The 18,212-nt window shown below is 28.3% G+C and overlaps 1 long non-coding RNA gene across 1 annotated transcript; it reads left to right on the top strand.

Moving 5' to 3' along the window:
• Positions 1–6,112: 6,112 nt before the first annotated feature.
• On the top strand, positions 6,113–17,923 carry LOC135925429 (uncharacterized). The gene is made up of 3 exons (XR_010571636.1): positions 6,113–6,241; positions 6,755–6,836; positions 17,898–17,923. It is a non-coding gene; the product is annotated as an uncharacterized LOC135925429 (long non-coding RNA).
• The last annotated feature ends 289 nt before the right edge of the window (positions 17,924–18,212 follow it).

Raw genomic sequence — 18,212 nt, 5'->3', positions numbered from 1 at the left:
TTAAAGAAAACATGGTACGACGATTATGACAATTGTCACTTTTCTATGGTATATCTTCACTGAAATTTTAATTTAACATATTTGCAATATATATTTTTACCTATTTACTTTAAAAAAATTCAAAAAAGTTCAAAAATAACGATTATGACAATTGTCACTTTTCTTTTCTATGGTACATCTTCACTGAAATTTTAATTTAACATGTTTACAATATATATTTTTACCCATTTGCTTTAAAAAAATTCAAAAAACTTTAAAAATAACGATTATGACAATTGTCACTTATTTAGGGGAAATCTTCACTGAAATTTTAATTTAACATTTTTACAATATATATTTTTACCCATTTGCTTTAAAAAAATTAAAAATTTATTATAAATATTTATAAATTATTTAAACTGGTTCTTTTAATATACTAAAAAAAATAGATAATTTTACAAAAATGATAAAAATAAACCCATAAAAATAAACCCATAAAAGATTTCAACTAAAAGATTAATAATTCACAAAAAAATTAATTAAAAAAGAAGATTTTAAATTCTTATCAATTAATATTTTGCTTAAAATTTTTGCATGAAAACCACAAATTAATTGTAACAACAAAAATAATATTATACACCTATTCGAAATATTCGTCCTCTAGTCGACTTAAGTTCACAACTCAAGTGGAAAACTCATATTCTCGACTCAAGTCGACTTGAGTTCTCGACTCGAGTTCACGACTTGAGTTCACGATATCAGTGAGTCGGCTAATTCGACTAACGACTCAGACTCTGAGTCAGAGTCGGGTGAACTCGACTTTTTAACAACACTAGAACATTCTATTTTAATAAATAAATGTAATTTGATAATTTTAAAATATAATAAAAGATATAGTTTAAGTTTTAATAATAGTTTAATTCATGGTCGTTTTATTAATAGCGACGAAATAAAAGAAAAAATAAAATTAAACTAATATGAATAGTTTAGGTGGAAATACCTTAAATACTAATTCCTTAAATGGAGAAAAGTTTGCTAATAAAAGAAAACTGGCGGGCTTATCTACTGTTAGATTTGATAAATTCGATGAAGAGAGTTCAATCCCGTTATTTTTATACTTGGGAAGCCAGTTTCCATTAAAAAAGGAGGTCCTGAATATCAATATAAAGATTTATTTTTAACATTCTTTGGCAACAAGAATATAGTTAGTCGATCGTTGTTGCTCCTGACTCAATTGAAACATTATCTTTTAAGGAGATTGAGTCAATATCTCTTAAAATATTTAAACCGAGCGACTACTTTTGCGTCTAGGTATGACTTTGTTAGACTTCGAAGATCTGCGGAAACTATAACTGAATTTGCGGATAAAATTAGTACAATTGGCAAGCGATGTCAATTGATGATGTCATTTCAAAATTAGTATTACCTAACTTTAAAGCAATTTCATTGAAAATTTTATTTATTCTAAAACAATATATTCACAAATATTAATCACGGAATTCAAAATCTTAAATAAATAAAAATGAATATCAAAACTCAATGATTAAAAAATTTTCTAATGTACATTTGTCCAATTTAGTTCGTAATAAGGTTACTTAATTGTGTGCACTGAAGGATCTTTCCATCGATACTTGCGAGTAAGGATCAGCTAGAACTACTTGCTAGAGGGTATATAATACAGGTTCTTGAAAATCTTTGGATAATCAATATTGCAAAATATATTGATGGGAAAGCAATTTTTGGCTATATATTAAGCAATTAATTTTTGTCGTAATATTCATTACCGAATTAGGGTTAAATAACTAATAAATGCATTTCGGCTCAAAATTAAACTCGAGCCAACTATTGGGTGAACTAACTAAAGCCAAATATTAGGATGAATTCAATTCCTGAGCTTCGAGCTATAGCTGTAATAGTTGGAGCCAGGATCGTCTGTTGTTCAACCATCGGGGAGGAGGAGGGATCGACGGAGTTCGATGATCCGGGATAGTTGAAGATTGTTACTGGGGGACCGGACTTAATATTTTATTAAACATCCTAGGTGAAAGAACGGCATACGCCATACCGTCGAATCAGAGCGGATTTAATTTCTACCTTGCCTTCGCCGTACCGCTGGGTTAGGGCAGTTTACGTCATCATTAACTTAAAAAAATGTCAAATACGAACAGCCTTCGCCATACCGCTGAATTAGTGCGGTCTTTAGACCTAAGTTCATTTACCTAGACACACCGTATTGCGCTATCAGGGCGTATTTTAATCCTAAGGTAATTTAATTTTACACATAAACAATAAACAAAAAAAAAGAAGCGGAATACGCCATAGTGCCAAATCAGTGCGGATTTAATTCCTACCTTATCCATCAAAAAAAATAAAATAAAATAAACGAACGGCCTTCGCCGTTCCCCCATATCAGAGTGGCTTTATATCACTATGATAATTTAATTTTTTTAAAAAAAAGTAAATACATAATAAAAGGGGGGGGGGGTGAGGGGATATAAAAAAGTAAAGTATACAAATATAAAAAAGAGAAGAGGTGGGGGAGTGGGGATAAAATATGTTAAAAAAACGGTGCTTCGTTAGACTTCCACTCTTCTTTCTGCTTAAATACTGCTACCCATGGGGAGGGATTTCAAAAGGTCTTGCGGGTTCAACTTCGTAGATTGTCGGGCTGCTCGTTCGGAGATGCTACAGTTTGCCCCTTGGGTCGGAGAATATGAGAGTTTCCCTCCCTCCGCGATGGATTCGGGGTCTTATACGGATAAATTTGCATGGAGTTGTGGGGTTCGGGTGGTCTATTCCAGGGAGTGGTAGTCGGGAGTGCGTCGGTATATATTCGATGCTCCTGTTTTGTAGTAGATAATAAAATCGAACCATGATAACGTGACTCCCCCTCGTTGCAACCTTGCAGAAGTCATGGTTGGGATCCAAATTTGCTTTCCATATATGACTAGCAGCGGTTTATGGTAAATTGTCTACCTAAAAGGAATTGTCGGAATCTCTTAACCACAAAAACGAAGGCTTCTTTCTCCACGGATAATTAGTTGATTTCGGCCTTGGATAAGGTTCGGGAAGCATGGGCTATTTTTAACTTTGTATATAGAATATGTCCACACGATGATAAAAATAAGGATAATAGATTTGCGTCACTCTGTCTACGATGGATGAGCATGGACCGTTCGAGGAAATGGTCTGTTTCCTCTTGGTCGTAGATTATCGAATTCACGTTGGGTGCCTGTGTAATAGTTGGAGCCAGAATCGTCGGCTATTCAACCATCGAGGAGGGGGAGGAATCGACGGAGATTGATGGTCGAAGATTGGGACTGAGGAACCGGATTTAGCGGGCATTTTGGTCATCGTACTCCCGTCGCGGGTAGAACCGAAAGAAGAAAATATCATTTTATTAAAGGTACGTTGGTTATATATAAAAGCGAATTTTATTAAGTTGAAAGAAACCAGTCGCCGTAACTAACAAAATATTTATTCCATATAATTTAAAATCAAATATTCACATAATCTAAATCCAAACTAAAAAAAAATCATATTTTTTTTGTTTTTAAATACTAAAAGTTTTGTTTAAAAATAAATCTATCGACGTATCTATATAAAATTATATATGTATTTGCCATCCTTGAAACTGGCTAGGGCCAGTTACAAGTGAATAAAATATAAAAACAACTTTATCTTTAAATTACAATTAAGGTAAAACAAAATAAAGATTAATACTGTTTTGAATGGGAAAAAAGAAAACATAATAATAACTCTTTCAGTTCCATTATATTACCAAAGGAATAAAATAAAAATAAGATTCTGTGTCAAGTAATGTGGGGAGGCTTTGGTGGGAGGTTGTATTATAAGTGATTTTTAAGTGAAAAACATGTCACAACGAGATGAGGTATTAAACACAACTAAAGCCAATTCATCTAGTCAGCTTGAGCCTAAGCCAATGCTTACGACATCAGGTCAGACCCCGAAAATTATTAATTTTTTACATATATTAACCGCATTTTTATGATGATATATGAATCATAAATATCTAAATAACCCGATTATATAAAGTTTTTACGGTTCTAGAAGATAATTATTTTGAATTCGATGCTAAATATTAAATTAATATTGAATTGAACCCTCGTCTATTGATCAAAACTCGAGTTTCTAGTGTAAAGTAAAAATTATCAAATATTTTCAGATTAAAAAGATAAAAATTTTTTAAAAAAGTAATCTTAGAAATATTCAACGCTAATATTGAATACTCGTCCTTTATGCCTAAAAATATGATTGATAAAAATATTCACAATAAAAATTATATTAAAAAGTTGGTTTTGGGTGGGTGCTCGAGTCATGGCTCGGGGCTATGTTCGATTCGGTGCTCACCTTGGTCTTGGTCGTATAAAACTAACTATAACTATTTAACCACACTGGATCCAAACTATCAATCACTACCCAAATCATAATTTTTTAGATATAATAAAATATCATTTTTTATTAGATTAATATTCAATATTTTTTTAGAGAATGAATATAGAATTGTTCATAGGAATAAAGCAAAAAAATTTAAGGCTCCCAGCAAAATAAATGCAGAGGCTCTTTCCCATAATTTGAGGCCTATGTATCACCAAAATTTTGGCATGTGCACTTCTGCTCCGCGGGAATCTCTTACATTTCTTGGTTATTGGGAAATGTTTATCTGCCTTTATTTTAAAATAAATTTTTAAAATCGCATCTTTTTGTCTAAAATAATATCCAAATAAAAGAAGCAGTTATCTTTTCTTTATCCCAGACCACAAGGAATCTTTTAATTAAATTAACCATGCCTCATCTTCGCGTTCAGGTGAGAAGTAGGATTTTTGGAGATGAGCCTTATATGCTAAATATTGGAGAACACAATCAGATGTTTTACCTGCGCCAAAGGATCTTTGGGCATTTGTCGCTTTAATTTTCTGAGTATCCATTCATCGGGTTATCCTCCTTCCCATTCTTTTTAATATATTTATTTAGTCCCCTTTATAGTTCATTATTTTTTTCCCTCTATATTTATAAATTTTTTAAAAGAAATTAAAGATTCTCGCATTTATACATTATGTATCCAAATTCGATTTCGATTACAATATCTTAATCCTTTTTAAGAAATATTTGTAACTATATTCCATCATAATCGAAAACAGTAATACTTATACACTCCAGTATTATTAAAATTATTTTTTTACGATAATATTTCAATTTTATTTAGAACATTATTAATATGTCACCACAAAATATCTACGTTTTACTTTCATATTACTTTTCTATTTCAATTCTCTTTTTCGTAAGTCAATTTATTATTAAAAGTATTATTAAAATATCTTCCATTTTTGGGGGAAAATTCATTTATTTTCTTTCAGACAATCTCTCCTGGTAATGGTACTTACAATGTTTCTAGCCATTGTTTACAATTACAAGCGTCTAAAACAGCTATTAAAAGATCAATCAGTCAAAAATTTCAAAAAATTTTTCAAGATATATATTCTAAAGTTTTTGTTAAAATTATTTTTTTTAAATTTAAATTTTAAATGCAATTTTTTTTTTAAGATTGCTTATTTTAATTTTTACATAATAAAGTAATGTTTTTTTCATTCATTTTTTAAAAAACAAATGACAATTCTGATATAGGCTAGAGATCGTATATATGATATAGTTTCTCTAGGGTCAGTGGGATCCCTAACATTTACAATCTCAGAAAATTGAGGGCTCTTCAAATTTCTAAGGGATTTAAGCCCTCCCACCCCCACTTCCCACCCCCACAATAATGCTACTGTTAATAAGCATGAAATGTAAATTTCTTAAATTTTGAAATTCATTATTTTAAAATAATCGTAATGCAAAGATTGTAAGAATTAGGCATTTTTGTGTTAATATTTTGATTCTCACTCAAAACTAGGTTAAATAATTGAATTCGTAAAATAAATTAGTAATATCAGAACAAAATTTCTTTTCGCCTAATCTAAGAGTTTTTCGTTAAATATTTGGAGTATAAAATGAAAATTTAACTTTAAATTTAGTGTTTGTTCCGTTCAAATTGAAACGAGACCTGTCTATATATAGCAAAAAATAAATATTATCATAGATAAGCCAAGAGAAAAATGAATTAATTTTGTTTAAAAATTTAAATGAAAACAAGAGTAATAAAAAATATGGAATGACGAAGGAAGAACCCCCAAAGCTATCTGGGAAATGGCATGACAATTATGACTATCCCTATGATTATGACTCTAAATATTGGAATGAGGTAAATTTAGGTTATTTGTCAGATGAGTTAATTAATATAAGCGGGTAAAATAATAAAGTTGTTTTATTTAGCCTGTGTCCTTATTAAATTTACAAACTTTCGAAACTTTAATGAAAATAAATAAACTATTTTAAATATAAAAACATTCTTTCCATCTTTAATCATAATTCTGGAAAATTTTATAAATTTAAAAAATTTAACATAATTTCTTAAAATTTTAAAATTTGCAAATGTTTTGAAGTATTTAAATTTTTTTTAAAAAAAAAAAAAAATTTTTGAGCCAATTACCTAGATTTATTTTAAAGATTTTTTTGTATGTATTAATTTAGTGTAGTGTTGAGATTTTATGCACCTATATAAAATAAAATATCTTTTGATATGAACACCCTAAAATGCTTGAATAAGTAAAATCTTATTGCAGGATTAATTCTTTGCAGTTATTATAAATAAATATTTAATTAAAAAATGAATAAATAAAATAATATTTTCGAAACTAACAATTTATAAAAAAAGGACAAGTTCATATGGGTAGCCACAGTGCAACAACATTCCAAAAAATTCGCTATAATAATTGGTATAGGCTGTTTTGCTTTCGGTATATTCTTTTTCACCTGCCTTTATCCTTGTTTTAAAATATGTTCTTTGTGTTGCTCACTTTGCCGAACGAATTGCTTACTATGCTTTGATTGCATTACTGGGAAGGATCCATGTAAACTAACATTCTTGGGATATTAAACATAGTCAGCTGAGAATTCGATTATTTCATCTCCATTTTTCGTAATTTTACAGGAGAGCTATTTTAAAAATTAAGTTTCTATAATTTCAATATCTTGAAATACCTTATATTGACTATAATTTAACTTTATTTTATAAATATTTCGGATTTTTTTATATAAATAGAAATAAAAAAATTGATTTATGTAAAAGGTCATTTTTGACAGAAATATGGAATCACCTAATTCTCAGGTGACGATGTGAAAAATAGTTCAATGATTTCAGATAAAATTTAATTTAACTCCACCATTATGGGATACTCTTAACAAAAAATTATTTTTCTCCTAAATGTTTTTAAATAATGAATCGAATTATAATATAGTGTAGAAAGTGACTAATGTCCTAAATGGTCATTTTCTGAGAAAAATTTAATTTTTTGCTTACATCATAGCGTAGATTTTAATTTTTTGCTTAAATATTACAGATTTTAAATAAAAATTGAATAAATATATTCTAAAACGTGACCAATGTTTTAAATGGTTATTTTTTTAGAAAAATTTAACTTTTTGCGAATATTAATTTTAAATAAGAATCGTGACCAAATGATAACTTTTTTTGCTCAAATATTGTAAATTAAAATAGGTATCGAATAAAACATCTAAATCGTAACCATTAATTTTTTAATTTTTTGAAAAATATCCTTGAATCAAATAATTTAACTTTTAAATGGTAACAATAGTGATTGCAGAACATTTAAATTTTAGCATCATAGAAAGGGGATGAGAATAAAATGGATATTTTTATGTTTAAGTATTTATTTATATATTATGAAGTCGGATAACGGGTGACAACGCTAGACCTGGCCTTTTTATTTGTATAAATAGGACTTCAGTTAGGTTGCTGTCCAAAAAAATAATTTTTTATAAGACTAGAAATAAGAAAAACAAATTCAAATTTATTCATTTTTTTATAATACAATAAACTGTTTTTTTATTTAAAAAAAAGAACACTCAATAAAGGTTTAATCGTTATATAAATATTTTCAAAAAATTTTTGAAATTATTCTTAATTATTTCCAATGAACTTGCTCTTCAATTTCAATAGCTGAATTTCGTGATGATATTAAAGTTGGAGGGGTTTTCACAAAATTTTATTAGAAATTTAGAAGATGTATAACTATAATAAAAAATTATTATTTTTCTAAAAAATAATTATTTTTCTAAAAAATAATATTAAGCCGTATAATTAAAATATTTTAAAGATTATCTTCTATCGAATTATTACATATATTTAATAAAGGAGATAAAATACATTTTATAGCTGACAACATTACAGGCTATATTTATTATTATCAATAATAATTAATTGATGATAAGTGATTGATAATAATCTTCTAAACATGAAGAATAAATCACCTTATGTTTTCAATATCAAATTAAAATTTATGTACAAAATTAATTAATTTAAAAAAATGAGCATTTAATTTTGCCATCTTCTCTACTATATTTATTAGATGTATATTCAAAATAGACTTAGACAAAATATTTATTTATTACCTATGAATTTACTTATTAAGACAATATTAAATTCACAGTTAAAATATACCATTTTTTTATAATAAAATATAATTTTATTAACTTTTTACATCAATTAAGCAAAATCAGAGACCTGCAGAGGTACCATTTGCACGGCCCGGCCCGGTTTTAAATTTTTTAGGCCTGGCCCGGATATTTTAAAAAAAAAATTTTACGGCCCGGCTCGGCTCGGATTTAAAAATTTAAGGCCCGGCCCGGCCCTTTTTTACGGCCAGGCCCGGCCCGGATTTAAAAATTTAAGGCCCGGCCCGGATATTTTTTTAAAAAAAAATTTCAGGCCCGGCTCGGAATTTTTTAAAATTATATTCGACCTGGTATATACAAAAATTCACCTATGAGGTATTTTACCATATTTTTCAGCGATGCATGTAAAAAGCTAATATTTTGAGAATATTATATTGAATTTATAAAAATTATAAAACTGTTATTTATAAAAATGGATATTTTGAGCATATACTATATTTTATATTGCATTTATAAAAATAAAACTAATATTCATAAAAATGGTAATAATATTTGTCATATACTATATTTTATATTACATTTAAAAAAAATAAAACTAATATTTAATTTATAAAAATGGAAAATATTTTGAGAATATAATATATTGTATTTAATTTACTATTTAATTTATAAAATAAAAATAAATCGCTATTTAAAAAAATGCATGTATAATAAATAGTATTTTGAAAATATAATCTAATTGCACAATATTAATATAATTTATTTTATAATATAAATTTTTAACAAATTAATGAAAAATGTTGGATTAAAAACTTTCATGACTCAAGGTAAATATAATAAATGCAATAAATATTTGACAGTTTGCAAAGTAAAAAACCAGCATGATTGACGAAACCCTATACTCAAGAAAGATATTAAAAATTCACAAATTATGAAGAAAGAGAAGCATATCTACCTTTTCAGGTTGAAGATTACTTCTTCTTTCTTCAAGAATTCTCCCAGTAGTGGAAAAATTCCGCTCACAGCTTGCACTTAAAGCAGGAATTGCCAATTTTGCTAAAATTGGAAATTCGCTTTGATGAGCCGCCCACCACTCTAACAAATTATCCACCTTAAATGTTTTATCTATTATTTATGTAATTATAATATTCATCATCGGGTATTGACATATTACCAGAATTACCATCGCCCCATTTGTCATAAAACGATTCAGTTTGTTTAGCAACAGTCGTAATTTGACTGGTCGATGGTATTTCATTTACTTCCTGAGCCTCTTGTAATTTAATATAATCTTTTATATAGTTTTTCGTCATTTTGCGATCTGTCCCTGACTACATACGTAATTGCTTGAATTTGGGACAGAGAAAAAGAGAAATAAAATGATACTTTAAAACAAATTTTTCAATTAAAAAATGCTTTATATTAAGTAAAATCAATTACAAACTTTAAGAAGTGATAATCCTTTATTTGATTGTTTTGGTAAAATATATTCTAAAAATTTAGATATGAATTATAAAAAAATATATTAATAATACTTGAATATTGGGGCTTATTTAAGAAATTCCTTTATTTGATTGTTTTGGTAAAATATGTTGTAAAAATTTAGATATGAATTATAAAAAAATATATTAATACTTTGAATAAATTTGCAGGAAATTAATAATTAGATCGATCTGTGGGTTGTTAGGTAGTGTTAACCATCACCCAATATTATATTAATCATAACTATAATATAATATAATCTTATAACCATTAACTCATAATGTAAAAATTTTTATAAAAAATATTAAGAATTTTTAGGCCCGGCCCGGATATGTTTAAAAAAATTTTTTTTAGGCCCGGCCCGGGTATATTTAAAAAATTTAAAATACGGCCCGGCCCGGGCTGGGTTTGGGGCCGGGCCTGCAGGTCTCTGGGCAAAATTAATTTTTTTCTCAAAATTGACCATTTAGGAAATTGGTCATCTTTTACACTATGTATTATTTGATTCCTATTTAAAATTTAAAATACTTGAGTAAACAATTAAATTTTTCTAAAAATGGATGCTTAGGACATTAGTCACCTTTTACCAGAGACCTGGAGTGAATTCGAAATAAACCCTATAAATTGTTATAACCCTTATAAATATCAGAACCGTAACTGAACCGATATAATAATTTTTTGAAGGAGTAAAAAGAACCTTTATAAATTAGGTGGGTTAAGAAATATGTATTAATTTTTTCACTATGACATAATTTGATCAATAATCTTTTAACTGCTTCTTATAATATTAAGGCCATATTCCTATTTTTTCTATTTTAATATGCAAATATTTAAATAACAAATTTGTAGATTTTTTATTCAGTTGAATTTTTTAATTAATTTAAGTATAACATCATCATCTACTCATGAGTAGTTTGATAGAAAGAGCAATATTCTCATATAAATTTCAAAACGACCAAATTTATAAGGTTTTAATATTATATATTTTTTTTATAGATTTTGGCATTTGAGTATTTTTTTAACGCATTAATATTGTTATAGACTTTCATATGAAAAATAGATTTGTGTTGTCTTGAAATGCAAATATTTGCAAAGTTGTTCAATATTATTTTTATATTATTTCCTAGATGTGAGGAATTGTAAATCTTTTGACTTATAATATCCATATGATGGGGCTTTACAAATTGATGGTGAATTTAATTAGTTTATCAACATTCAAATACGTGTATTGAAAAAGAAAAGTCATTTATAAATAAACATTTAATTTGAATATAAAATTTGTAGGATAATTGAAATGTTTAAATTGTATAGGTAGATGTAACAGATTAGACAAATAAATTAAAGATTCTCTACGAATAAGTCTACTACCTATGAGAATACCAAAACTTAGTGAATATAGAGAATTGAGGAAAGCTAATTCTAATTGACGAATATAATAATTCAATCTCGTGCAATTGCAACAATTATTCAGGAAATATTTATTTTACATCATCATTTCAACAGTAATTACAACTTACATAAATTTCCCAAAATTTTGACCTTAATAATAACTTCATTAGCAGTAGTTTTAGCAGCAATATTATTCTAATATCTTCCAAAATTTATATTCATCAAAAAGATTCAGGAATTATTTATTTTACATCATCATTTTAACACAGTAGTTTTAGCAGCAATATTATTCTTATATCTTTCAAAATTATATATTCTTTTTACCCTATGAAATACAACTTTATCAAAATCCTAACAGCTCTTAACGGCCTTAATACTAATAAGCAATTGAATTATATATCACTCAATTAAAAAACCCTTAAAAACTAATTTGATAAATCTGATTAATAAACATTCAAATATTTAATATCTGAGTACAAAATAATTATCCAAAATTCAAAAACTCAGAAGTATCAAATCAGATTCATAAACCAAAACTTGGCAATAATAAGACTCTCAAATTATAATAAGGAGTTATAAAATTATGACTTTAAAGATAAGGCTACATATATTAAGGCAAAATTCTGTTTCTGACTTAAATAAACAAATACCTTAAATATCAATCTTTCCCATCATCATTACCATGAAAGGAATCTGTCCAACTTGCCATAAACTAATTAATATAAAAAAGGATGACCATCTTTACAAACATGGCCCTACAACCCTCCCTTGCTCAGGCTCTAACACATTTTGCACAAAACTTATAGAACCCCCAATAAATACCAAACACCTACAAGTAAATAACAAATCACTAGAAGAAATTATCTTTATTAATATATCACCAACAATTAAGTACATCCCAACCAGTGTTAACTACCTAATCACAGACCATCTCACCAAATTATTTGATAATATTAACTCAAATTTGTCAAACACAAATCATTGAAATAATCTTTTCACTTTCCCTTTTAAATGTCTCTCAATCCCAAAAGATAAAAAATCTATTTCACTACCTAACATTATAAAAGACAGACTTAAAAATATAGATTACTTAACACCTCTTGAACACATCAAATATCCCAATAATTCCAATGAAAGTTTCATTAAAACCTGTGACAAAATTTCCAAAAAAATAAATGAAGGCGACGTCTGCGGAGCCCAAAAATTAATCTCCTTACAATCAAAACTAGCCCCATCTAATGATGCGACTCTTGAAAACCTAAAATCTCTCCATCCACGAGCTTCTTATGCTAGCTTACCAAATCCTCCGCCCAATATTCCTCCTCTACTATAAACGAATTTAATAAATTTTCAGCAGCAGGTCCTGACGGCTATAGACCTTCCTACTTCCAAACATTCCTAAAATCTCCCAATTCAAATAGTTTTTTTAACTCACTTACATCCTTCCTCAATAATATAATCACTAGAGATATCTCCACATTAGCTCATCAAATAATATTTGGAGCTAACTTGATTGCATTTGAAAAGCCGAAAGGTGGTATCCGCCCAATAGCTATCGGTTCTTTCTTCAGACGCCTGATTACTAAAATCATCGCAAAAAAAAATAAAAACCGTTACTCATTCCCTGCTTGGCAATTACCAATTAGGCTGCGGAACAAAAGGAGGCGTAGATATAGCCTCTCACTGTCTCCGAATCTACCTACAACATGCACCTTTAAACTCCGTTCTTTGCAAAATTGATTTCAAAAACGCCTTCAATACAGTATCTCGTTCCTCGGCTCTCGAATCGTTTTACGATAATTTCCCCCAATGCTCGCGCATTGTTGACATTTGCTATACCAATAGCACTCCCCTCATTTTCAATGGTTGCGCTTTATACTCAGAAGAGGGTGTTCAGCAGGGCGACCCCCTAGGCCCTATACTTTTCTGCTTAGCCATCCATAATATGATGAAAGATCGCAAATCTGATTTTGATCTAGACCTTAATTTATGGTACCTAGACGATGGCACTCTCTGCGGTAACCAACATCAAATAAGCTAAGCCCTCTTCCACCTCGAAAGAGAATGCCCCAAAATAGGCCTAGAATTAAACAAAACCAAAACAGAAATCTACATACTCAACCCGAGATTCCCCTATACTCATTTAAAGATTACAATATTATCGAAATCGAAGATATCTAACTCTTGGGCTCCCCACTACTAAATAATAAAATCTCGGAAAAAACTATCGCTAAAACCTTCTTCGAGTTGCAAAACTTGGAAAAGTTCATCAATCATATCCCATCGCACCAACTTTTTTATCTATTAAAAAAGTGTCTATATTTACCTAAATCTCACACCTCTTCCACTCATCCTCCTCATTCACCTCCTCAGAATTTTTCACCAAGCATAATATTCGCTTAAAGACCTTAATTGAAAGGATCCTTAATCTTCCATTATCAGACTTTAATTGGCACCTTGCTCAATTACCCGCTAAACTAGGCGGTATCGACCTGATCCCCTTAGAATTACTCTCCCTATCTCTTTTTATCTCTAATCGCCTTTCGCTCAATTCCGCGATCTCATCTTTTATAACCCCCAATGACGATCTCTTAACAGTAGCAATCGCAAAATGGAATCTACTAACCCCAGACGGTCAAACATTCCCAACCGAAATTTCTAATAAATCAATCTTGGAACCCCTTATAAAGAAACTTTAAAATAGTCTTAACCCCTCCGATATCAGCGATATTCAACTTCTTCAATTAAACGATAAATATGGCGGATATGAATGGCTCGAGGCACTTCCAAGCCTAACCCTTGATAATCTCTTAACCAATGACCAACTGAGAGTTACCATAGGATTTAGACTAGGATGCTCGCTAACACATTCACACACTTGCCACCTTTGCAACCCACCCGTACAACCAAATGCAAGACACGGCCTAAACTGCTCCCGTAGCCAAGGTCGCCACCTTTGGCATAAAGCAATAAATAAAATCATCCATAACGCTCTCAATAAAGCTAAAATTCCTAACATTCTAGAACCAACGTCTCAGACCTGACGGTTTAACCTGCATCCCATGGTCCAATGGGAAATCCCTAATTTGGGACGCTACCTGTGTCTCTTCCTTTCCCTCATCAATTAATTCAAATCCTCTTACTAATGGCGAAAATAAAAAAATCAATAAATACTCAATATTAAATAATTTTATTTTTCAACCTATAGTCATCTCAACTAATGGTAATTTCTCCCAATCAACATATTCATTTTTAAAAATTTTAGCACGTAAAATTTTTAACATAACAAACGAAAAACGCGAGTCAATCTTCCTAAAACAAAAAATACAATTAGAAATTTTTAAACATAATTATACATGTTTTTTAGGTACATTTTTACTATAAGCTCTTTTTAGAGCCATCGATATTCCCATAATTTATATTTTAATAATATATATATTTTTTTTAAAAGAAAAAGAAAGGAAAAAGCAAAATTGAAAGGTTTAAATTGAAAGCAAATTAAATGAAAATTATTAGAAATAATTATTGCTGGTATATAATTTTAGTGGTATAAATTAGAGGTCTGCATTGGACGGGCTTTTGGACCATAAGCCCGCCCACTCAATGTTTTAAAAAATTTAACCTGCCCACCCAGCCCGCCCATAGTTTTCCAAAGAATATAACCGCCCGCCCGCCCATTAGTCTAAAATTTTTTACCCGCCCACCCATTATTTATAAAAAATTTTTAACCCAAGTCCGCTATTAAAAAATTTTATTATAGCCATTATTTAAATTTTTTAACCATCTAATAAAAAAAATTTCAGCATTATACCTCTACAAAAGGTTTTTAGGTATTTAATTTAATTATAAATAATTTATTTGATCAAATATAATATTTATGAAATAATATAAATATAAAATTGAAATAATATAAATATAAAATTGAAATAATATAAATATAAAATTGATATAATATGTAATTAATATAAATATAAAAATGATATTATATGTAATTAATTTATAATTCAAAAATAATAATGAATCAACATTTTCTGGAATCAAACACGTTCTTCTTTGTTCTGAAAACCTACCAGCAATGCTAAATCCTCGTTCAAGAATCACTAGTTGCAGGAATTGTCAATATTTTTCTTGCTAATCTTGATAGCTTTGGCAAATCTCTTTCTTGTCATTTCCACCAAAGTAGTGTTATTAAACGGCTTATGCAAGACTGAAGAATTTGGTCATAGATAGCACAAAGGTTTATACATCTATTAGCGAAGTCTAGAGGCTTAGGCAATATTTTTCTGGCTAAAATATTGAGCTAGTCGTTTTTAAAAATCGATTCAAATCGAGCCGTTTAACAACACTACACCAAGGTAGTTTTTAATATATAAAAAAGTTTATTTATTTTAAGAAAAAAGTTTTTATGATACCAAAAAATGACAAGTTTATAGGAACAATTTTTTATTAATATTTACTTAAATGATTCTAAATTTTTTAACCCTCCCGCCCATTGTTTAAATTTCTTAACCTGTCCACCCACCCGCCCATGGTTTAAAATTTTTTTAACCCGCCAGCCTGCCCGTTCTTAAAAATTTCTTTGCGGGCCGATATCCCGCCCAATGCAAACCCCTAGTATAAATAGTGAGATCGAAAATGTAATAATTCAAGAAAGAAAAAAAAGTTATAAAATTATATTGATTTATATTTTACATTTTAATTTTAATTATGCTATTTTACAATGATTTTGATTAACTATATTATTTTAATAAATTAACTTGTGGTCTTCAATTCTTGTTTATAATAATCACGACTTGTTCTAAACAAATATCATAATTTTAGAATATTAATTTGCTCTGCTATCATATTTTTATTTTATTTATGTTGATAATATATAAACATTTTATTTATTTCCTTAATAAAAAAAATTACATGGTCCGTATAATAATTAAACCAGTCCGTTCCTTTTTTACATATAATATTTTCTTAAATGAATCATCCTGTAATATAAATAAGTGTAAAATCATACTTAAATGTGACCATAGAGCTAATCTGAAAAGGTATAGGCATCAACATGAATCCTTAACTATTAAAGTTTTTCAAATCTATTTTGTCATCAATATCGAAATCTAGCCATAATATTTAATGAGCAGTCATTAAATTCTATGCTCAGGGTTAAGACGAATAAAACACAGTAATAGATTCTTGCACAGAATTACGACTCTTATATATTTTTTTATCTATTATTCATAGATACCTATAGTAAAAATAAATTAATTTCATCTATTTTATAAATAAACAATATATTAACTTAAGTGATGGCAAAAATTGTAATAAATAATATTCATAATTAAAATCATATTCGATGGTTTCAATAAAAATAATTTAAAATTTTTTTAAAAATCGCATGAACCTTTACGATTACCTGAACAGAACCTTTAAAATTTTTTCCTTAAGAACCATAACCGAAACATAACCATTATAAAGTTTATATATTGAGCCGTAACCAAACTGACGGTTATGGGTCCTGCCTTTTAAACTATATTTATGATTCATATTTAAAATATACATTATAAGAATAAAAATATTTCTATTAACTTTTAATTTACATATTTAGACTAAATTTATTTTTCTCTAAAAAATGACTATTTCGGACAATCATTACACTGTGTTTATTCGATTCCTTTTTATTCACAATATTTAAGCAAAAAATAAATTTAAAAAAATCCCATTTTGGATCTAATTATTAATCCTTATCAATTATTAAGCCAAACCCTAGTTGGATTAGCCGATTTTCAGATTAAACTTAAGTCTAATAATACTTAGCTGCTTTTTAAACGAAGCCTAATTAGGCTAAACTTATTTAGTCAGCCTATTCAAGGCTAATTTTATACTATAAAAAACTTTTATAAACTGGTTGAAAAATAAGTGATAGATTTTATCAAATCATTTCCATGTAGCACTAGATGACCTGAGCTTGCTTTAGAGCTGACCTAACGTGGAGCTCTAAAGCCGACTTAGAATGGCTCTGAAGCCGGCTAAATCGATGAGTGTGACTAATAAATAAAACCCACCTCGAGGTCAGAGGGAATTTTTTTCGGCTATAATTTTGAAATAAGGTCTGCAAAACTCACTTATTTAACAACACTTACATTTAGGGCTCTGGAAATTCTAATTTTTTCTACTCAAGCAGTCCAAAATGTTAAAATTTATTATCAACTCGGCCCGAAATATTTTGATTTTATGTCCGAGCACCTAAATTTTATTTAAAAAATATAAACAGTATTTTATGAACTTATTTTGATAAAACAATAGTAAACATAATTTTATATAATAAATTCAATTTAGAATTTTATTTAGTAATAAGCCTAACTTGCACCGAACCCATTAAAAAACTAAACCGAAAACATACCAAGCTTTGTTAAAATTTTGTCGGATGCAGAACCCTGTATTATAAATGATCGTTATTAGTTTGATGTTTTAAGAAAGCATATTTAAATTTTTAAAAAAATAATTAAATTATATTTTTATAGCCTATCGTTTGATACAAAAAGCTGGCACGTCAATGGGAATGCAAATTCCAAATTACAAGCAATATAAAAAAATGGTAAAAGGTTATTCAAAGGCAGGAAACAAAATGGCAAAGAAAAAGATACGTTCAATAATTTAAAAAATTTATTTAATATATAATATTTATGTCTAGAAATTATCATAATGGATTAAATCTTCTGATTGTTTTTTTTCTCAAAAAATTAATTTATTAAATATTTTAGAATGAAAATAGTGAATCTAATATATAAAACTAGTATAAATAATTTTGTTAATTGAGTCAAGGAAACATAATTTTA

Source organism: Gordionus sp. m RMFG-2023, chromosome 1 (genome assembly GCF_954871325.1).
Source record: "Gordionus sp. m RMFG-2023 chromosome 1, tfGorSpeb1-WG-v2, whole genome shotgun sequence".
NCBI classification, from domain to species: domain Eukaryota; kingdom Metazoa; phylum Nematomorpha; class Gordioida; order Chordodea; family Parachordodidae; genus Gordionus; species Gordionus sp. m RMFG-2023.
Note: the sequence above shows the minus strand (reverse complement) of the source record. Positions and strands in the feature narration are given on the sequence as shown.